Source organism: Galeopterus variegatus, unplaced genomic scaffold, assembly GCF_000696425.1.
Source record: "Galeopterus variegatus unplaced genomic scaffold, G_variegatus-3.0.2 Scaffold5275, whole genome shotgun sequence".
Taxonomy (NCBI): domain Eukaryota; kingdom Metazoa; phylum Chordata; class Mammalia; order Dermoptera; family Cynocephalidae; genus Galeopterus; species Galeopterus variegatus.
This window is the reverse complement of record NW_007731386.1, coordinates 127,328-151,388: the sequence shown is the minus strand read 5'-3', so window position 1 is coordinate 151,388 and position 24,061 is coordinate 127,328. Positions and strand designations below refer to the sequence as shown.

The window sequence follows — 24,061 nt, the reverse complement described above, 5'->3', positions numbered from 1 at the left end:
TCAACACAGAAAAACCCTTTTGAAGGTGTTTCCCTCTATATTTCCTCAACAACCAGAATCCATTAAATTCATCTTTTATCTATTCAATAAGATTTGTCAGGATTTGGCTATTACAAATATAGCTCAAGTCTGTTTTATTTTTTAAAGTGCTATCAGATAGTGTTTTCTCAATCTACAATCCTATTAGTTTATTGCAAAACAATTAAATGTGAGTCAATGTGTGAATGTGCACAAATGTCAATCAAAATCACCTCCAAAACCTGGGTTCCCCAAATCTGTCAACTGTCAGATTTGAACTAACCATCAAGCAATTTGAACTAATCATACCTCTTGTAGAAGATGTGGATCCAAGCAGTCACCATCATCATTAAACATAGACTCCCAGCTCTCCTCAGTAACAGTACTTCCCTCCTCATGTGAAGTTTCAGGTGCTTTAGGTTTCGTGGATGTTTCCATAGATAATGATTCTCTATCACGAAAGGATACACCAAATTCTACATTCTCTGAGTCATCTTGCTCTTTTGATTTGAACTCTTCAGCAGTTCTTAGTTCATGCAATGCCTCTGTTACATCACCAGTACTATCCAGATCATTGCCCAAGGCACTGTCTGAAAGTAATTTTGTCCCATTTAACATACTGAGTTCAGAGTCTAGAAAAGTGTTACAATTATTACTACCAGCATTCTTCTTTATAGGTAAGGAGGAAGCACAATCTGACAAGCTCTCTATCAACTTTCCTGGTGACTCTGTAAAACTAGATGAAATACTCTCAGCATAAATATCTGAGCAAGCAGTCAGGTTGAAATTTTCAGTGTCATTCCCATTTCTAGCTACATGAAGTGGGGCTGCATTTGCATTCATTCCTGTATATTTTGGGAAACTGTGCGTACTGCTACAGGTCTCATCAGCTATTCTAACTGCAACTACATAAGGGCTGCTGACAGTTATATGATCACATATGGCATCTGTAATGTCCATCATACATGCCTTACTGGTAATGTCACCTACACTCTTAAATCCATTATCTGTATCTGTTTTGTGAGCAAGGACAGCTGCATCAGAAGGTTCATACTTTACACATAACTCATTGACAGTACTGTCATTCTTCTCATACTCTCTATTCATTGTTGAATCAAGAATGCCATTTGTGCTCTCTAATTTGCTGACTGTAGTCATTTTATGAGAGAAGTGACCCATAGTCTCAGGAATGGAATCTATACCTTTCTGACTCAAGATGAAACCTGTACTGTTGGTTATATTATCTACATTCTCAGCTTCAAAGTCTATGCAAGTTTGATCAATGACACCATTTGGATTTCCAGGAACAGAAATAGCAGTGATGTCTGCACTTCTGAGCTTCAACATTCCATCTGATGACTGCATGCTTTGTTGTATAATTCCAGAATCAGAGCTTCGTTTTACTGGTGCAATCATACTCTTAGATTTCAATACAGAACTAAAAACTCTAGGAAACTGGGATACTATCTCCACAACTTTGGCATCAGATTCAATTCTGCTTTCCAAATCTCTGTCTTCAAATGTCTCCCCACTTAGTTCATGCCTACTGAAATCACAGAATTCCACATTTTGGAATGGTTTGTTTAGAATCTGAGCCTCACGGGTTTCTGAACAAGACTGTAATAGAAGAATATTCTCATGTCCTGTCTCATCTGTGGTTTCAACGTCCAAACATTCCACTGTCTTTGGTCTTTGTAAAGGTACATTCGGTAAAATCCTGGCATTTGGGACTCTTTGCTGATGTCCTTGGGATAATACTTCTTTGCCTGTGGTCCCCCTCTTACTACAAACTCTATCTTTATTTCTTCTATGAAGGCATGTGTCTTTTCTTAATTTTGTTGAAGATTTCTTCCCTTCCCTACAATTATGCTCCTTTCTATCAAGATTAATACTTAGTCTTTGAGGCTCAGGTTTGTCTCTAAAGATCTCTTTTTGGAAAAGACAACCTTCTTTTTGTTCTTTTACCACAGAATTAGATGGACCATAGCTTTTTTCCTCATCATCTGTCTTGAGGAGTACTGCATCCCTTCGAGCTTTAGGTATATAAAGTGCCATGTCAGGCCTTCGGGCTCGAACTCTGCATTTCTCTGCTTCTTTCTGCATGGCACCACCTCAATCTGCAAGAAAAAGAGAGAATGATTTAATTACCAGATTCTAATTACAATGTATTGAACCAAGAGATTTTTAAAGACTAGGTAAAGGGTCTACTAATCCATTCTATAGAAATCTCGAAGTTAAAAACGAAAGTAAAACCTGCCATAAAATAATTAATGTAATCAGGTGTGCATCTAAGTAAATTTAAAAAAAACTCATGAGCCCATGTATTTTATCCATCCATCCTCTTTCTTCATTATTTCCTAAAACCTTTAACCTCTACCTCTAAAGTCTTCTCTACTTTATTAACAAGTAGCTTTGTCTTAGGCTATATTAAAAACAGATTACTGGAATAGTGATAGCCACCTATCAAGTACTCATAAAACATAACTATCTTCATATTCTAGGAGCTTAGATTTTTTTCAATAAAGAATATATTCAAGGAGGACTCCAAAAAACCACACTTGCTCAACATAAATATATACACATAAATGATTTTTAAGAGTAACTTTAATGTCAGCTACAAAATGAAACAACTAATCAGAGAATGCTTCCTAGAAGATGTTGATTTTGAACTGTAATTTTTTAGAGGGGGAAAAAAGGTAGTGGGAAAGAGAAAGGCATTATTCTATTAATTAAATTTTGCCAAATGACCTACTATAAATTTTCTAGTTTCCAGCAGTAATAAAACAGATTTGGGTAGGATGAAGGAAGGTAGAGACCAAGGAAATTGAGACAACTCACACTAGTAACTTCTGACACCCTCCACCATGGTTGGTCAATGATATTTAACAAGAAGAAATGTAACAAAATTAAATAAATCTTTATCTACTATCTAGTATATACAAGGAAATGTACTGGGCAATTTCATATTGAGTTATTCTTCTAATCTTCAAAATAATGCTGTGAAGTAGGTATTAGTTTTTCCAAGGCAAAGAGAATAAGGAGGCACTACACATAGCAAAGAAACACCCATATACACTCAAATGCACCTACTAGTAATATCTCACAACATACATTTCAAAGGAAGGAGATAATGAATGAGAAGGAAAGAAAGGCTAATGAATCCTATCCACTCTATTCCAAATCCTTAAAACTTCACCTGATCCGGAATACTTCCCTTGGTAAAAAAGTTCTACTCTCATGGCACAGGCTATTCTCTTTTCAGCCCAAGTAATACCAGGGACCTGATCATCAAGTATATCCACCGAGTTCTTGTTCCTTTTCTCTTTTGATATCTTAATTAACATCTAGCCCACCATTCCTCCCAGATTTTCTGTCTTTCCATTTGTAGAAGAATATGACTTTAACATTTAGCCATGCCACGATATTTTTTTTTCAATGCCAATTTTTTCTTTTTTTTTGGCAGCTGGCCAGTACTTATGCCTAATTTTCAAAGATAGAATTAATAAAGTGTGTTTCACTGGAAGGGATGCCATAGACATAGCAGATCTTAATTTCAATTAGTAAAGTATCTGACAAAATATATCACGAAGAACTTCTAGATATAAAACAGAGAAATGTATAGAACTGGTAAATGGACTCACAATTTGATTAAACAACAAAAGTAATAATAATGCATAGAAGTGAATTTAGAGGGGGTTAAAGGAGAATTATGTCCCCAGTGTTCTTTGAAATTCAGTATTTTAACAATAATTTAGGTGTAGACAATAAACATTGAGTGCTTATCAAATCTGCAACTGACACAAAACTGATGGGATTAATGAATAATAAAAACGATAAAATTATAACTCAGTATTACTTTTACAATCTGAAATGCTGTACTGTGAAAGCAATATGAAGGAATAAGACAAACACAAGGATCTATTTCGAGATTTTTTCTAAAAAAAGAATCAAACACAAAAGACTTGACTTCTGTATAATTTGCACAAAAAAAGAGCTAAAGACTTTTATTTCATCCACAAAGTCAATAAAAGCCAAAAATATAGTGATACAGATATTTACAAAGGCAATACAATCTTAGATTACAGAGTCTAGAAAATATGCCACACAATGCATGGTTAAAGGAACTAATGGTATACTTCTTGCCCAAAGAGGTCTAAATGAAAAGTCACAGCTACCTTTATACCTGAAGGATTGGGCTGCTCTACAGAAGAGATGAAATTTCTCTCTTATGTTTCTCCAGATGTCAGTACCAGAAACAACTGGTAGAAATTAAAGGAGAACTCAATATAAGAAGAAACACTCCTAGGTAATAAGCTCTGTCTCCAGAAGAATTTAAATAAAGGCTGGATGACTGACATACACTAGAGAAAGAATTTCTATTTATATTCAGGGTGGTCTCAATTAATTTTGAGTGTTCTTCAAACTCTATATTCTATTTCTAAGTTGCAACAGACCTATCAAAGGCTTCAAATTATATACTGTAAAATTATTATGTGTTATGATAAATGACATTTAAAACTCAACCTTTCTTTTATTCTTAATTAATGCCCATATATTGTCATAATACTATTTCCTAAAGCTGAATAACAGTATAATAAATTTATATTATTATCTATTTGCTACCACAACACTGAACTCAACTGTGCAATGACCAGGGGTGTGCTGGTGTTGAGCAACCAGCTCTCCAAGTGTAGTCTGGAGTATTAATTGATATTTTTGTTTATGTCAATGATGTCAACAATGTGAGTAACTTTTTTGCTGAAGTGGATAATCATTTTTGAATAATGGAAGAATATGTCCTTATTTTCTTGAGTTATTTACAATATAATAGCTAAAGATATGACACATTTGCATTGGTAACATTTTCTCCATTGCTTTAAGTCTAGATAATCAATAATTAATAATAAATCAAGCCCTGATTTATGGCACCTGCCAGTCTCTGTGACGTAAATATTCTCACCATGGCTAATTTCAAGGTCTAACAATGTGACATCATTGAACAGACTTGAGAAAAGATGTAAAAAAGCACACCATTACATAGTATTTCAACCATAGAGGTACAATATACATAAATAACTTCAAGAGTATAGATCATAATAAAATGTAGTAAAATAATTAGCAAGTGATAAGTTGGAAGTATTTATTACCTTTTTTAAAAAATGTAATTTATTTAACAGTAAGCCTACATAATTTCTTTTTTTTTTTTTTGGTGACCAGTAAGGGGATCGTAACCCTTGGCTTGGTGTCGCCTGCACCTTGCTCAGCCAGTGAGTGCACCGGCCATCCCTATATAGGATCTGAACCTGCGGCCTCGGCGCTCCCAGCGTGGCTGCACTCCCAGCGCCACACTCTCCCAAGTGAGCCACGGGTTCGGCCCCGTAATTTCATTTTTAATAATGACTGTTTAACAATCCATCTGCAAATTTCCTAAAATTTTAACTATCAGCTCTCAGGCCAGTTGGAGACACTTCCACACACTACTGGTTGTAATCATTCTTCCATAGTAACTCACAGACACAAAAAAGAAAAAGCATCCCAATCTTGTGGACTTTCAAGATACAGTATTACCAATTTAATTCAAAGCTTGTTGCATTTTTATGAATTTCTTTTGCAACTGCAGGAACAAAAGACCATTAACACTAGGAGTAGAACTGCCTGTCATACAGAATTTTCAAAAATGTATCTTGCATTAAAAATTTCCCACCCAGCTATTTACTAACACCACTCATAACCAGCCTTTACTAACACAGTTTTAACTTTTTCACGATGTTCTAAATGCTTTTATTAGTCCAATTTGCTTCTTAACTGGAGGAGAAAATCATTTTCAAAAATGTATCTTGCATTAAAAATTTCCCACCCAGCTATTTACTAACACCACTGATATTTTCTCTTGCCTAACACAGTTTTAACTTTTTCACGATGTTCTAAATGCTTTTATTAGTCCAATTTGCTTCTTAACTGGAGGAGAAAATCTTAAAAATTTCCCACCCAGCTATTTACTAACACCACTGATATTTTCTCTTGCCTAACACAGTTTTAACTTTTTCACGATGTTCTAAATGCTTTTATTAGTCCAATTTGCTTCTTAACTGGAGGAGAAAATCAGTTATTTGGGGTGCATTTTGCAACTAATTTATCCTGGAAGGCCCATCAGCATGCAATTCTACTCAAAATCAGTTTCTAAAGGGGATAAAAATTCAGAGTCCGTGGAGGGTCAATTGCTAAAACATGCCTTTAAAATATTTCAGACCAAATCATTTTTTCCTATATTATACCTTTAAACATCAAGAACATAACTGAGCACCTGTCCAATTGCTTCTACAGTTTCAAAGTCCTCTTGAGAGAAAATATTAGCATCTTCCTTAAGTATCTCCCTGACCTATCACCATGAGAAAATGAACTAGCATGCAATAAATCAGGCTATTACATTTTCACAACAGAATGTCAATGCTATTTGTCCCATACTGGTATCTAAAACATATGGATCCCTCTTCAATCAACAGAGTACTACTGGCACTTAAGGCACTCACTGGAAAATTCAACCATAAATTGATTTGATCCAGTACTTACCAAAGGCTCACTTGAGATATGATATTTAAGAGAAACTGCCTAATGAAAATATTAACTATTCATTCTTCTTGAACAAGTTCTCTAAGCTCTATCACTGTTAGTTCATCAGAATGCATCACAACTGAAATATATACATTGTCTTAACTTTTTATTGGTAAATAATTTCAAACCTAGAGATAAATTACAAAAGTAAAAATAGTACAGAAAGTGCCCATGTACCCTTTTCCCATATCCACCTACTGTTAATGTTTTACCTCATTTGCAATCGTGTACATTCCCTCCCTTCCTCTCTCCCTACACACACACACACACACACACACACACACACACACACACACACACACACACACACACACACACACACACACACACACTTTCCCCCTCCCCTGAGCCTTTTTCAGTGCAAATTACAGGTGCTGTGCCCCTTGGCCCTAAATACTTCAGAGTATATTTACTATAAATAGGGATATTTTCTTATATAATCACAATACAGTTATCAAAATCAGCAAATTTAACATTGATACAATACCTTCATCCAATTTAAGTTTTTCAACTTCCGTCAGTTGATCCGGTAATGTCCTTTATAGCATACTTCCCTAATACAGGATCCAGATTAGGGTCAGGTAATACATTTGATTGTCATGTCTCTTTAGCCTCCTACACTCTGGAACATTTCTACTGCCTTTCATTGTCTTTTATGACAGTGACATTTTGGAAAAATAGCTCCACTCCCCACCTTTTTAAAAAGAGATTATTGGGCCGGCCCGGTGGTGCACTGCTACAGTGCGCCGCTTGGAAGTGCGGCGGCACTCCCGCCGAGGGTTCGGATCCCACATACAGACCAGTTCCCGCTCACTGGCTGAGCGAGGTGCGGGCACAGCACCGAGGGTTGCGATCCGTTGCCGGACACGAAAAAAGACAAAAAAAGGGAAAAAAAAAAAAAAGATTATTACTGGGCCGACCCCGTGGCTCACTCGGGAGAGTGCAGCGCTGGGAGCGCAGTGGAGCGCCGAGGCCACGGGTTCAGATCCTATATAGGGATGGCCGGTGTGCTCACTGGCTGAGCGCGGTACGGGCAACACCAAGCCAAGGGTTATGATCCCCTTACCGGTCACACACACACACACACAAAAAAGAGACTATTCCTCATTTAAGGTTTGTCTATGCCTCACCATATTACGTTGAGGTTATACACTGTCAGCCAGAACATTACATAGGTGATGATAGGTCCTCAGGGCATCACGTCTGGAAGCATGTGATTTCCATCTATCTTTCAATGATGCTCTTAACTTTGATCACCCAGTCAAGATGCTGACCAATGTCTCTAGTGTATAATTATTGTGTGTTATCTCCCTTACAATTAATAAGCAGTCTGTGGGGTGGCACTTTAAAAACCTACAAATATCTTGCTTCCTCATCCAAACTTCCCCTTATATTTAGTATCCTAAATGCTAAATCTGATTGTTCTTATCTGATCCAATCTTTATTATGATTGTTGTAAAATGATTTTCCAACTCTGGCAGTCCCTCCACATTTACCAGTCCATCCTTGGCGTTTTTCTGAAAACAGAAGTAAATCATATATCTCAACTCACCACAAACACTAAGATTCCCTAAGTTAAGATTCAATGTTAAAATCGCAGCTTTCATAGTTGGTCAATGCAGGAAATGTCCATTGAAACAGTTTTTAACTTTTGCAAAATCAAAATTGAAGGTAACTCTCATCTTATCCAATATCCCATTTATAATAACAGGAAAAAAAGCATGTCTCTCAAATAAAGTTATCTGGCCCCGTCATTAGACATAACATAATGTGTCCACTCTGCTCTCTCTTCTAGAAAACACAGAATTAAGTTTGGTGTTCAAAAGCAGTGATTAACCCATCCCAGATGTCTAGTAATATTTATTTCTCTGTCCCTTTTAAAAGTCATCTCAAATTCCTTTGGAAAGGAGGCAAGGCACAATCAATTCATATATGTTAACAAACAGAAATGTGAGAATATGGGAGGAAAACATTTTTCATGGAAAATACTTAGACAATATATTTATTTCAAATCTATTTCCTGAAGAATATTTTGAAGTCTCATTAACTTAAATTTGTTTGAATTATGATATATTCTTTAGAATCATGAAATGGTCTCAAATGAGGCATATGTAAAGTCAGTTCTGACACTGGCATCCTCTTCGAATGATTGATTTTAAAAAACTATGCAATAGGTAACACCAAGGTCAAGGGTTTGGTCAGCCCCCCCAAAACAAAACAAAACTATGCGAAAGATATTTATAAAAAGCATATACTACCAGACCATTACAATCCTCATACATTAAAATGTCATGCAAATATCTTGAATGTAAGATTCAACAGACTTTCAATTCAAGATGACAGACTAAGCACATAGCAATGGACCCACATATATATGGGAATTCACTTCATAATAAACATGGTACTTCAAATCAATGGAAAAATATGGAATATTCAATGTCAGGACAATTGCACCTGGCTATTCATTTAGCTCATCAATACTGAGGATCTTGTACGTATATTCAAGTTAAGATTCATCTATAGTTTTCCCTCCTAGTAATGGGAATTACATGACTGTGTTATCAAGGTTACTGCAAGACACATTATATAAGTTAAAAATTTATATATATGACTAGGCTTACTATTCCTTGAATATTTCATAAAACTCATCTGAAGCACTGCCTGGGAATCTTAATTTTTTGTAAAAATGTTTAAAAATGATTTATTTTCTTTAATGTTTAATGTTAAAGGCCTACTCAAGTTTCTTTTTATTCTTGGGTCAGTTTGGCAAATATATTTTTCTAGAAAAATCTGCCTTTTTTTAGGCCTAAATTTTCAAATTTATTGATATAAAAACTGTAGCACTTACTATTGCTTTGTCTCTGCTATAAAATGCCATTATGTCACCTTTTCAGGTTCCTATTGTTTATTTGTGCTTTCATTCTTTTGCTTCATCAGTCCTGCAGTAAATCTGTTTTATGAGTCCTTCAAAGGACTAAATTTTGGTTTTATATAACATCCCTACTATTTATTTTTGTATTTCATTAATTTCTGCTCTGATATTTATTATTTTCTTCCTTGAATTTTCTTTAGGATTATTCTACTTTTCTTTTATTAACTTCTTGAGCTAATCACTTAGTTGGCTATATCTCTAATTTTTTTTCTTGTTGTTTTTATTTGTACTATAAAATTTTCCAAACATAATAAAAATAGAGAAAATATTACAACAAACTCCCAAACACCCATCACCCAGCATCAAATCATGGCCAATGCTTCTTCACTTTACCAATGCATACCACCTGGATTATTTTAAAGCAAGTCCCAGACGTCATTTAATTTCAACCTTAAATACTTCAGTATATACCTTCAAAAGATAAGACTTTTTAAAAACACAACCATGATATCAATACTGATCTTTTAAAAAGTAATAATCCTTCTATCATCACATATCCAGTATTCAAATTTTGCTGACAGTCTTTTTTTTTTTTGAACATTTTGTTAAAATTAGGATCCAAAAATATCTACACGTAATAATCCTTCTATCATCACATATCCAGTATTCAAATTTTGCTGACAGTCTTTTTTTTTTTGAACATTTTGTTAAAATTAGGATCCAAAAATATCTACACGTTGCAGTGGTTTTTTAATCTACAGGTGCCTATCACTCTGCTTTAGTTTTTGTCTTCCTGTCTAGCCATTTGCTTCTTAAAGAAACTGTTACTTATAAAATTTCCCACATTCTGCAGTTTATTGGTTGCAACCTCATGATGTTGTTTAATAAATTTTTATGGTCTCTGTTCTTTCTTTAAAAATGGTGTTTGATCTAGAGACTTGATAGAATTTGGTTTCTTTTTTTTTGTAGCCAAACTATGTCATAACTGGTGCTATGAACTTCCTATTGCATCACTTCAGGAAGCACATAATGTCTGATGGTTTCCTTTTTGTAATGTTAACACTGGTTAGTGGGTTCAATTACTGTCAGCCTGAGCCATCCACTATAAAACTCCCCACCAACCTTTCACCTAATGATTTTAACAGCTTTTGATGAATACTGCCATAATATACTCTTTCATCAGGGATTGCAAAATGATGACACTCTAATTCTGTCATTCCTTTTGCATTTCTAGGCTGAAATTGTTCTATAATGAATGCTCCCTCATCAATTTTTTTGTGAGCCCACATAGGTGGAGCTCATATAGGTTAAGATAGAATAAATACTTGGTTATTTACCAGTTTCTGAATGAACTGGTTCTTTGACACCATCCAAAGGTGACCAACATTTTTTTTAGTTTTAACCAACAAAAACACTCATATATTTTTATTTATTTGTTGTGTTTCAATCCATTACAGTAATTATTCCTCCTGAAGCTCAAACTATCTTTGGCTAATGGAAGCCCCTTCAAGGTTCTATTGATATAACTCCAAGTTGTTTTTGATACTTCTGTTCATTCTAGTAAGACATCTTATCCAATTTTTACCCAGAGCTGAACTCAGCCGTTTTTTTCAAGAGGCCCTGGTACATTTTAGTGAAAAACACTATTTTAAAACTACAACCAGGTCACTAAGGCAATTCGCTGCTACTGGGTTGGTTTTGATTCTTGGAACTAAGGACAACATTTCCAAGTTTTCTTCAACTTGTAAGTTATACAGAAGTATCTGCTAAACATATTTTTTTAAATTATCTTTTAAAACTGATACTCAACTTAATTACACTATGATCTGAATGAAACCAATTCTTTAAAATTTGTTGATTTTTGTTTTATGGGCTAATACCTGAAAATAACATACACCAGCTAAATTTTGGGGTGCTCTGTATGTGCATGAATTCATTAAGTCAAGTTTTATTAAAGTATAATTCAAATCATATCCTTTTGTCTGGTTAATCAATGACAGAAGTATACATAAAATACCTACTACATGTAGATTTATTAATTTCTCCTTCTAATTTTGTCAAATTTTTATGTAAATCTTTGAAGTTATGTTATCAGGTACATATATTTAGAACTGTTCTATCTTCCTAGTAAATAGTTACATTTATCACTATGTTGTGACCCCTTCTATTAGAATTTCAGTTTTTGCCCTAAAATCTTTTTTGTCTCAAAGTAATATACCTATAGCAATTTTTATTTGGTTAAGTATCATTGCTTGTCCTTTCACTTTCAGATTCAACCTTTCTGTGTCATGTCTTAGGCATCTGTCTTCCAAACAGCAAATAGCACAACTGTACATTCTTCACCTAATCTGTCACTCTCGGTCTTTTAATTTTCATATTTAATCCATTTGTATTTATTATGATTGTGGAGACATCTGGAAGTATTTCTACCTTTATATTTTGTGCTTCCTTTCCATTTACACTAGACTTCTTTGCAGTTTTCTTCTTTTCCTGTTTTCTTTGAGACAGATCAAGTTTTTATTTTTCCTCTACTGCTATAAAAATATATACTCTATCTCTATTTTGTTCTTAGCATTTTAACATACTTATCTAAATATCAAAGGTAATCATTATTTGTATCTGTCCCCTAGACAATTGTACAATGCTTTTATTTTACAATCCCTTCCATCTTATGCACTCTTAGTTTTTGTGTGAAAATATCTTCACATTGTTCTCAACCTTAAATGGATTTTGCCTTCTACTGTTTCTGTTAAGAAAACTATTGTCAATTTAACTGTCATTGCTTTGTAATTTCTTTCCTCTCTGATAAGTCCTAAAAATATTTTGTCTTTGGTGTTCCCAAGTGTCTATTGTGCATTTCTTTAAGTGTGTGTTTAGTATTATTTTTTCACTAGGATAATTACACTGTGCTTCCTGAATTTGAGTATTTGAGCTCTGAGTCTTTCATCAATTCTATTCACTCAGGGCAACATTTTCAGATCCACCTTCCCCATCATTAGTTTTTCTCTTCAAATCTGCCTATTCTGCATTTTAACCTAACCAATCGGTTTTTAAATTTTAATAACTAAGGCTTTTATATAAGTTCTATTTATCCCCCAACCTCTTCCCAATCTCCCTAGTCTTATGGTTTTTAATAATTTTTATTGTTATTCTTGTATTTGTTTTCTTCTTTTATCTTTAATCACTTTATCATTTTTATGTTATCCAATAATTATTATTATTGTGGCATTTTGTTTTAATTTATTTATAATTATATTTAGTTCGATTATAATTTAATGTTAGATATTTATTATTTAATAGTTCTACATTCTGAAATTCTTGAGGATTTAATTCTGCTGATTACTATGTCTCTGACTTTTTCTTAAGGCATTGCCAATATTATTTATTTATTTATTTTTTGTAATTTTGGGTAGTAAGCTTAACTTTGGTGAGGATTTATCTGTGGAAAGTCCACAAAGCCAGACTGCAACTGTTCCTGTAAAGTGGTTCTACATTAATGTTAAATTTTTAAGTTTGGGGTCTTCTGGACCATGCATTTAGTATAAATTTGAAACACAAACCTATGTAACAGTAAAACAGTACCTACAAATTCTCAGAGGAAAATTTCCCCCTACACTTTGAAACCAAATGAAAACAGACAAGCTTACTTGTTTTCCTTCTGTGACTCCAAGAGATCATTTTTTTTCTAGTTTACCCTTTGAATGAAGGTATAATCCTCTGAGTTTTAAGGCTTTAAACTCAGTTTCTAACTCCTCATCTCTCCCAGACCCAATTCTTCTACTCCTATTTCCCACATGGTTATTAAAATCTAAACCTTAGTTATTACCAAGAGCAGCAACCATTATTAAAAGTAAAAAAAAAAAAAAAAAAAAAAAAAATTGAAAAAAATTTAAAGAGAAATTTTCTTATTATGGCATATTCATATCCAAAACATAATGCTAATGAAAAACAATTATAATTCCAACTCATTTTTTTTAACACTAAAGTGTGTGTATGTATACATGAGTGCGCAGTCAAGTGTAGGCTGTGGTTCCTGGGTTAGAATCACAGCTCCACTCTTGACTAGCCCTTAACTTGGACAAATTAATTTTATGTGTGGCAAAAGTTACCACTGTAAGTCTTAGTTTACTCAAAGTATAAAATGAGAATACTGACATTTCATAGGCACACTAAGCATATTAAATAAGATGATAAATGTATAGAAATTTGCCAGGCATGGTAAAAGTCTTTGTAAAAATCAGCTATTATTAATTATTTAGTCAGTTGAGTTTTTTTAGTTACAAGTTTGCAGAGGGAGTCAAAAGTCCTTATAATACAATAATATTCACAATGTGCCCCCAATCACCTGTAAAATCCATTTCTATTGGATACGAACATCTATGGCAACTATGTATCCTGGCTTTATCCATCAATACCTCACTAATAGCCTAATGTTGTAAACATCTAAATACAAAGTAAACACAATGCAACCCTTACTGTAATGTGAAAATACAAATCTTCAAAAGAACACAGGATTTCATGAAGTTTATGAAAATAATATTGAAAGGAGTGCTCATCTCACAGCAAAATTCTTTAATGCTGGCAGAATTAAACCAGTGAACAACTAAAGAAAGGAAAATTCAACAAGGATGATGACAGAATAGGAATTGAGAAAGAAAATGTCAAGGGGTTAAGAAAATCTCTTGAGAAACTGGTAAAGCCTTCTACAGTTTGGTAAAATTGATGCATTAGTCTATGTGATAAATGCTAGGGAAATCAAACAAAATGAAGGATACTATCAGATTATCAAACAATTTTATTGGAAAAATTATGCCAGGAAAATATCACATCATTCTTTGTTAATTCTGAAAATCAGCACAACTGCAATTACAACTTAAACTTATTTAAATATATGGTAAAATGAATGTTTCCATTTCTGAAGATTGTCCCCAATGAATATTTTTTTTACTAATAACTGTACAATAAAATGTTGCCATTTTTAATAGGTCTACTTTTTTTTATTTTACTGACCGGTAACGGGATCACAACCCTCGGTGTTGCGCCTGCACCGCGCTCAGCCAGTGAGCGGGAACCGGTCTCCACATGGGATCCAAACCCTCGGCGGGAGCGCCGCTGCCACCAGTGCGCCACCGGGCCGGCCCAATAGGTCTACTTTTAATAGGTATTTCCAAGTACCAATTTTGTCAATTACCAAGAATTTCTCATAAGTGTATATTCCCAAAAGAGAAATACTATTATCTAAACTGTTAAGTGTTTACATCAGGAAGAGCAGGAAATGAAAAGGAAAAAGAATTTTAAAAGATTACTATTTTTATAGACTACATACATCACAACACTGTTTAAATTTGTCGCAACAAACGCAGTCTTTCTGTAATTAAAATCAAAAACACTAAAATGTAAAGATAGGCTATTGTTTTGGTATAATAGGACATTACTATAAACTGGTGTAAGAGAAAGCAAAGGCAATGAATGCTGATAAACAGATCTATATTGGACAAAATTACTCTAAGTAGAAAAATGATGAATGGAGAAAAGAGGAAACTTTAATATACCTGACAGGATAAGAAAACAAGCAGCACATAATTTATTTGATGTTGGAAAGATACCTTCGGGCCGGCCCGGTGGCGCACTGGATAGTGCGCCGCTTGGGAAGCGCAGCGGCGCTCCCGCCCGAGGGTTCGGATCCCACATACAGACCGGTTCCCGCTCACTGGCTGAGCGAGGCGCGGGAGCAGCACCGAGGGTTGCAATCCCGTTGCCGGTCCCCGGTCCGGTGCGGGGGCAACACTGAGGGTTGCAATCCGTTGCCGGACACGGAAAAAAGACAAAAGACAAAAAAAAAAAAAAAAAAAAGAAAGATACCTTCAAATGTAGAACACTGAGCAATTTCTACGTTTTTGTTTATGAATGATCATGGACTACAAGGTCTAGTACACTAGCCACAAGTAGCTACTGAGCACTTGAAATGTGTTTAGTCTACATTGACATGTGCTGTGTATATAAAATACCCCTGGATTTCAAAGACTTGGTACAAAAAAAAAGAATGTAAAGTGTCTCATTATTTTATATTGATAATATGTTGAAATAATACTATTTTGAATATTCTAGGTTAAATAAAACATTAAATTAATATCATCTGCTTATTTTCATACTTGTAAAAGTGGCTACTAAAGGGTTTAAAATTACATACGTAGTTCACATTTGTCATCCATGTTATATTTCTAATGGGCTGGCACTGGTCTAAGGTCTTGCCATATCTGTAATGCCACAGGATGGATATAGTCTGCTTTTCTTCTTGTGTCTTGCCTACTTCAGCAACATGGAAATATACCAAATCAAGAAATCAACTAAAAGTCATCAAGATGGTGGAAAGAATGATTCCCAGCACTGCTCCCACCCACAAGCAATCAATTTACAACTATTAAAAAGCAAAGACTGCATCCTGGGACCACTGGAGCTTGAGGGAAGAGAACGAGAGACACATGCATTTCATGAAGGCACATGGCGAGAGGGAGTACAGACCACTCCCATCATTCCAGGCCCTGACTGCTTCTGAGCCAGCCTGGTATGGGATGAAGACTGACTGCAGCACATGGATAGGATTCCAAGAGCTGGAAAAAGCTGCAGCAGTGCCCTCTGTGTGAACTTGCTTGGAGTGCGCAGGGGAGACAAGGGCTTCGGAGTGCAACATACCAACACACAGACCACAAAGACTAGAGTTCTACTAGACCTGCACAAGAGCTGGGAGCCACAGCAGACCAGACAAAGGAGCAACCTAGAGGTTAGTGAGTCATTGTGAGGGGTACATGCACAGCCAGCCAGGGAAGCGTTTGGAACACAGGGGGAAAGCTGGCCCATGGAGAGAACTACTGGGGCAGCTGGTCTCAGTGGACCTGTCAGGGCAACAGAACGGCAGGAAAGACTCAATCTCATGCCAGAAATTCCACATAGCCCAGTAGTATCTGCGGTTACCTCATAAGACCCAGAAGTGATTTAATCACCACAAATTAAAATCCAATACACACAAAAAGCCTTCCCCAGAGAATCAGCAACAAAGCAGCAATTTATCTCAAGCATAGAGCTCAAGTTCTAGTTTGCACAGGAATTTCCCCCAATTTGGGAACCAACCACAGGACAGCACATTACTTCCAGTGCAGAGTCTAAGTAGTGGTGATAACTATTTATCCATCACAGAACTGAAAACAAGAAAAAAAACAAAAACAAAAAAACACAACCCACAGATGAGAGACAAAGCTCTGGTATTAACCAGTAAAGGTCTAATACAACCAAAGAACACCCATAAAACCTAGAGGAGGTAGCAGTCTCCTCAAATGCCCAAGCATCAATATAAAGACACAAAGACCAAGAAAGAACAGAGAAATATGTCGCCACCAAAGGAGACCAACTGCAACAGCAGACTTATGAAGTGTCTGCAGATAATTCAGAATAAACCTCTGAGGGATATACAGGGAGTCACAAGAAAACACAGAAAGAAAATTAAATGATATCTGGAGAACAATTCAGAAGCAGAACAAGAAACTTCACAAAGGAATAAAATCAATTTTTAAAAAACAAGGAGAAATTGTAGAAATAACAAATACATTACATGAATTGAAAAACTTGACAGAAAGCTCCAACAGCAGACTTAATCAAAGAGAGGAAAGAATCAGTGAGCTCAAAGACAGAACATATGAAATTATGCAATCAAAAGAGCAAAAAAAAAAAAAAATAATAAGAAAAAATGAAACAAAAAAGCTAAATAACCTAAGCATAACTGGCATACCTGAATGAGAAGACAAAGGCAGAGACCCAGAAACCATATTCGAGGAAGTGATGACTGAAAAGTTCCCAAGTATAAAGGAAAATGCAAGCATCCAGATACAGAAAGCTCAAAGGTTGCAAATCAAAATCAATCCAAGAGGAACACCCCAAGACACATCATAATCAAATCATTTAAAACCAAGGACAAAGAAAATACTGAAAGCACCAAGAGAAAGAAACACATAACATTCAACAGAGCTCCAATATGTCCCTCAGGAGATTTCTCAGTAGAAACTCTACAGGCCAGAAGAGAATAGGATGATGTATTCAAAGTGCTGAAGGAAAAAGAACTGTCAGCCAAGAATTCTGTATCCAGCAAAACTAACCTTCAAATAAGAAGATGAAATAAAGGCTTTCCCTGACAAACAAAAGCTAAGGGAATTCAGCAACACCAGAGCAGCCTTTACAAGAAATGCTAAAGATCGGATCCCCATATGAGCAAGCTGCCCACAGCCCCTCAAAATAAATAAATAAATAAGAAATGCCAAAGGGAATTCTTCAATCTGAAAGACAAAAATGCTGAAGAACAGCAAGAAAATATTTGAAGGTACTTAACTCCTTAGTAAAGTAAGTACACAGACAACCTCAGAGTACTCCAATGTTGTAAGGGTGGTAAATAAACCAATTATATCCTTACAGTGAAGACTAAAGGACAAATCTAACAAGACAATAACATATACAACAACCACATAAGAGATAAGCAATATTAAAAGATGTAACTAGGAACAATAAAATATCAAAAAATAGGAGGAAATGACACCAAAGCATAGAGCTGGCTCTGTTTTTTTATTTTTCTTAGATATCAAAGTTAGGCTATTAGTCTAAAATAATTTGTTAAAACCATAACATGTTTTTTGTAAGCCTCTTGGTAACCACAACACAAAAACTCAGAAGAGACATAATAAAAATAAACACAATAAATCAAAATACACTGCTAGAGAAAACCACTCAACCACAAAGGAAGACAGTAAGACCAGAAAAAAGAAAAAAGGATCTACAAAACAACCAGAAATAAATAACAAAATGGCAGTAACAAGTCCCTACATATCAATAATAACCCTAAATGTAAATAGATTAAATGTCCCAATTCAAAGACAGAATGGCTGAATGGACTATAAAACAAGAACCAATAATATGCTTCCTAAAAGAAACTGACTTAATCAATAAAGACACATACAAACTGAAATTGAAGGGATTGAAAAAGATATTTCATGCAAATGGAAACTAAAAAAGAGCAGGAGTAGCTATATCAGATAAAATAGACTTCAAGCCAGGGAAAGTGGAAAAAAAAAAAAAAAAAAAGAAGGTCATTACATAATGATAAAGAAATCAGTTCAACAAGAGGATATAATAATTCTAAATATACACACACCCAACTCCAGAGCACCCAGTTATATAAATCAATTACCTTTAGACCTAATAAGAGAGGTAGACTCCAAAAGTAATAGTTGGGGACTTTAATACCCCACTTTCAGCAAAGCTCAGATCATCCAGATAGAAAATCAACCAGGAAACATTAATCTGTACTATAGACCAATTGTCCAATTAGGACAATTCCATGCCCTAATGGACATGTTTAGAGAACATTTAATCCAACAGCTACAGAATGCACATTCTTCTCAGCAGCACATGGAACATTCTCTAGAACAGACCACATGTTAAGTCACAAAACAAGACTCAACAAATTTTAAAAACCTGAAATTGTATCAACTACCTTGTTCAACCACAATGGAATAAAACTACAAATTAACAACAAAAGGAACACTAGAAACCATACAAATACATGGAAATTTAAAAATATACTCCTATATAATGACTGGGTCAAAGAAGAAATCAAAAAGGAGATTAAAATACACCTGGAAACAAATGAAAATGAAAACACAACATACCAGAACCTATGGGATACAGTGAAAGCTGTTCGAAGAAGGAAGTTTACAAAATAAATGCCTACATCAAAAAAAGACTTCAAATAAACAATCTAACATTATACCTCCAGGAGCTAGGAAACAAGAACAAGCCAAACCCAAAATCAGTAGAAGGAGAGAAATAACAAAGATCAAAGCAGAAATAAATAAATTAGAGATTTAAAACAAAAATACAAAAGATCAAAGTAAGAAAGAGTTGGTTTTCTGAAAAGATAAACAAAATCAGTAAACCTTTAGCTAGATAACAAAGAAAAAAGAGAGATGATTCAAATAAATAAAATCAGAAATGAAGGACACATTATAACTACTACAGAATACAAAGGATCATAAGAGGCTACTAGAAACAATTATATGCACAATGATTCTTATGCCATTGGGATTTTGATAGGGATTGCACTGGCTCTGTAGATTGCCGTGGGTGGTATGGACATTTTAACAATATTAAGTCTTTCAATTCACAAGCAATACTGACTGCATTGATATTCATCAGGGATATTGGTCTGAAGTTTTCTTTTCTTGTAGTATCTTTGCCTGGCTTTGAAATCAGGGTAATGCTGATGTCTTTCCATTTACTTGCATTGTCTTTAATTTAATTCAGCAATGTTTTGAAGTTTTCAGTGTACACCTTTTACCTCTTTGGTCAAGTTTATTTCTAAATATTTTACTCTTTGTGATGCTAAAGTAAATGACACTTTCATTCCTTTTCAGATCATTCACTGTTAGTGTAGAGAAACTCAACTGATTTGTGAGTGTTGATTTTGTATCCTGCAATGTTGCTGAATTCGTTTATTAGTTCTAAGCTTTGGTTTTGTTTTGTTTGAATCATTAGGGTTTTCTATATGTAAGAGCATGTCACTGTGAAGAGAGAAAATTTTACTTCCTTCTTTCCACTTTGAATGTCTTTTATTTCTTTTTCTTGTCAAATTGCTCTGGCTAGGACTTCCACTACTATGCTGAGTAGTGATCAAAGTGGGCATCTTTGCCTTATTCCCGATCTTAGAGGAAAACCTTTAGTTTTTCATTATTGAATATGATGTTAGCTATGATCTTTTCACAAATGACCTTTACTATGATGAGGTAATTTCCTTCTATGCCTAGTTTGTCGAGTGTTTTTATCATATAAAGGTGTCGAATTTTGTCTAATGCTTTTACTGCATCAACTGAGATGATCGTGTGATTTTTGCCCTTCATTCTGTTAATATGATGTATTAGTTATTTTTATTTATTTATTTTTTTTGGTGCCTGGCCAGTATGGGGATCCAAACCTGTGACCTTAGTGTTACCAGCAACCATGCTCTCCCAAGTGAGCTAACCAGCCAGCTCATATTTATTAATTTTTCATATGTTGAACCATCTGTCCATAACAGTGACAAATCCCACTTGGTCAAAGTGTATGATCCTTTTAATGTGCTGTTGAATTCAGTTTGCTAGACTTTTGCAGCATATTCATCAGGGATATGGATCTGTACTTTTCTTCTCTTATAGTATCTTTGTCTGGCTTTGGTCTCAGGATAATGCCGACCTCATAAACTGAGTTTGGAAGTGTTTCTTCCTCTTCAATTTTCTGCAAGAGTTTGAGATTAATTAGTGTTAATTCTTTAAATGTTTCGTAGAATTCTTCAGTAAAGCCGTTTCATCCTGGGCTTTTCTTTGTTAAGTTTTTAATTACTGATTCAATCAGTTTACTAGCTATGGTTCTGCTCAGATTTTGTTTCTTCATGATTCACACTTAGTATGTTTCTAGGAATTTACCATTTCATCTAGGTTATCCAATCTGTTCTTATGATCATTATGATCCTCTTTATTTTTGTGGCATCAGATGTAATGTCTCCTCTTTCATTTATTTTCTTCTTTTTTTTTCCTCTTTCATGTCTGACTTTAGTTAGTTAAGTTTTCCCTCTTTTTTCTTAGTCTAGCTGAGGTTTTATCAATTTTGTTGATCTCTTCAAAAAACCATTAGTTTTGTTGATTTTTTCTATTGTTTAATAATAATAAACATTCTTTATTTCAAATGATTTTTAATTCTGGTTATAGAGCGAAATAAAAGGGAAAGTAAACCATGAGTGAAAAAATCAAAATATTATACCATCTGATAAGGAGTCTTTAGCAAAATAATAAAATTAGGAACATACCCAATCCTTCCACACTTTCAAGGTGTTCCACTCCCCATGTCAAACATAAGCACGGTATTTGCAAATAAGAAACCAAGCAATATACATCCCCTGCATAAAAGGTTCACTTTAAAATAGACTCAACCCAAATATAACAGAGGCACTTATGTATGATATAATAACATAAAAAATTACGTTTTGACAGCAGAGAAATGGCTTCATATTTTAAAAACTATAATGAACCACAACTGATTCTACTGTAGTTTTCTTAATGCATCCTTCCATAAATGCATTTGCACTGGTTAATACAACGACATTTTTCACAATTGAAAACATAAAATAATTATGTCTGTTTGGAGGTTCGTTCTTACTTCAATTCAAACCAAAGTGTACAAACTATATACTAAAATTTAAATTAACAGAATAAGACAAATCTGTAAAATTTGTAAAAATAATTTGTAACATTAAAGTCTATAGTGGAAGAAATTACTCTAGGCCTTCTCTTTAACATACTGGACTGAAGAGCAATAAGCTTTTAAACCAGGTAGACATTTAGAGACCTCACACAGACCTTACTCAAAGATATGCAAGAAACAGATCATTAATAGGAAGCAGAATGTGGAATTAAACAGCTCCACTCAAACTGCCAAACTGGGCCAAGTATAAAGTGACACCTCAAGACCTTATTCGTTGTGAAAGTCTCCCCTCACCCATATATACAACACAACTACATTATGACCTCCAGATTACTACTTTTTATTAGAGTACCTAATTTTTATTGTTAGTGTCTCTTCACCACCTGTCACTTCTTGCTACTCTATACATTCCTATTTCTTTAATGGGCTCTGCAAACTCCAGTGTGTCCAAATTATATACAAAATAAGAATAAAAGATCCAAGTAAGGATCTGAGGTGCTTCTTATTTGAGCAAAGTATATATACTTTAACATAAAAACTTTATATCTATTTTTGCCACTTACCAGTTCTTATTTGCTCACCTGATGACCTTGGCTGTGTTCAAAAAGTAACATCATTTAATCCTCCAAACAACCCTACAAAGTGGTATTATTACTAGTCCAATTCTACAAATGAGAAAATTGAGGCACAGCGAATGTTAAATAATATGTCCAAGGCCAGAGAACTAGATTGTGGCAGAGGATTATCTAGACTCTAATCTAGATAATCTGAGACCAATGTTTGTGCTCATAAATGCCTTATGGCAATATGAGCATATCAACTTGATTAGTATCTCCCACTATATCTTTTACAATCCTCTGGAAAAGAAAAATAGGAATAACTGCATCAATTAGTTAATGTTTAGGAGATCAGAAGCCTTAACTACCTTTCAAGTCTCCAAAAGCTACTCTAAAAGACATAACTGAGCTATAGAAATGAAAAGGCAGAGGAACATCAACGGGTCAAAAAGCCAATCAGGAAGTTTGCAGGAGTTTAACCTTATCTAGGATTATATTGCACCTATACAATATTGTGAATCCAAACCCAAGATTCTCTATTGCCATTTGAAGAACTACTTGCCAAGGATGATTTAGGACTATTCCTTTTGAGATGCAGTCCTAAATGATCTTTGAATTGCCTATAGAATACTTGCACATTGGAGATTTCAACAAATATTCCTTAAGTAACTGTGGGTTAGATATTCTCTGCTCTTTGCTGCCATACTAAATTGTTAGCTTGTCTGATTCCCAAATATATGTGGACCTCCTTGAAATCAAGAAATGCCTTATAATTTTTATATTCTTAATACCTAGCACCATTTCTGGCACATGGATGGCATTCAATAAATGTTTGGTAGATAAATGAATACAAAAGCAAATGTGCCTAACACAAAATAATATCAATTCAGATGTTTCTCCTTAATTTGAGACTGTGTTATATAGGTAACAGATATGTGCTGCCACGCGGCCCACCCAGGGTCCTGAGGCTGCAGCCAAGGACCAACTCTTCCTCCCGCAACCAGGCACACCGCTGCTGCCAGGGGGCCCACCAGGGTCCTGAGGCATGGACTTGGAGCCAGGGACCCATCCCTCCTCCCACAACTAGGCAAGGAGCATAACAAAAACATCACTTCCATGTGGGTGGCCGACCACAGCCAGCACAATAGCCATGGCTACCACAAAAGAAGCTAGATGCCACAACCACCATATAGATGGCCTGCCATCCACTCGAGTGCATCAACACAAGGACAGTCACCAGAAGAGAACAAAGAAAAGAAGAGATGTCTCTCTCCACAAAGCCCATTCCAGAGTGATAGAAGAAGCATCTGCTCTATGATAATAGTGGGGAACCTGAACACACCTCTCTCAGTACTGGACAGATCATCTAGGCAACAAATCAACAGCATAACCATCACTCTTTCAGGAAAGAAGAAATCTAGGGTTATGAGAGGTGGGGGGGAGGGAGAGAGATTGGATAAGGGGCATAAAGAATAAGTACGATTTGTAATAATATATATGCTAATAATATTGATTTGATCAACATACATCAACACCGAACCCCCAAAATATGTATGATCAATTATGATTCAATAAAAAAAAGATGTGTATTCTTGAAGAAAGTTAGGAATTGTTGTGTTATTTCTTTGATTCAATTCATTAGCTATTTTCCTACTAAAGCATACCTTTCTCAACTTGTATATGTGACACATGATACAGTCTATTTACAGAAAGAGACCTTATGTGCAAG

At 34.9% G+C, this 24,061-nt stretch overlaps 1 pseudogene; it reads right to left on the bottom strand.

Annotated features, from left to right (window-relative positions):
- Positions 1–321: 321 nt before the first annotated feature.
- Positions 322–24,061, bottom strand: part of LOC103604602 — a 63,863-nt pseudogene continuing 40,123 nt past the window's right edge.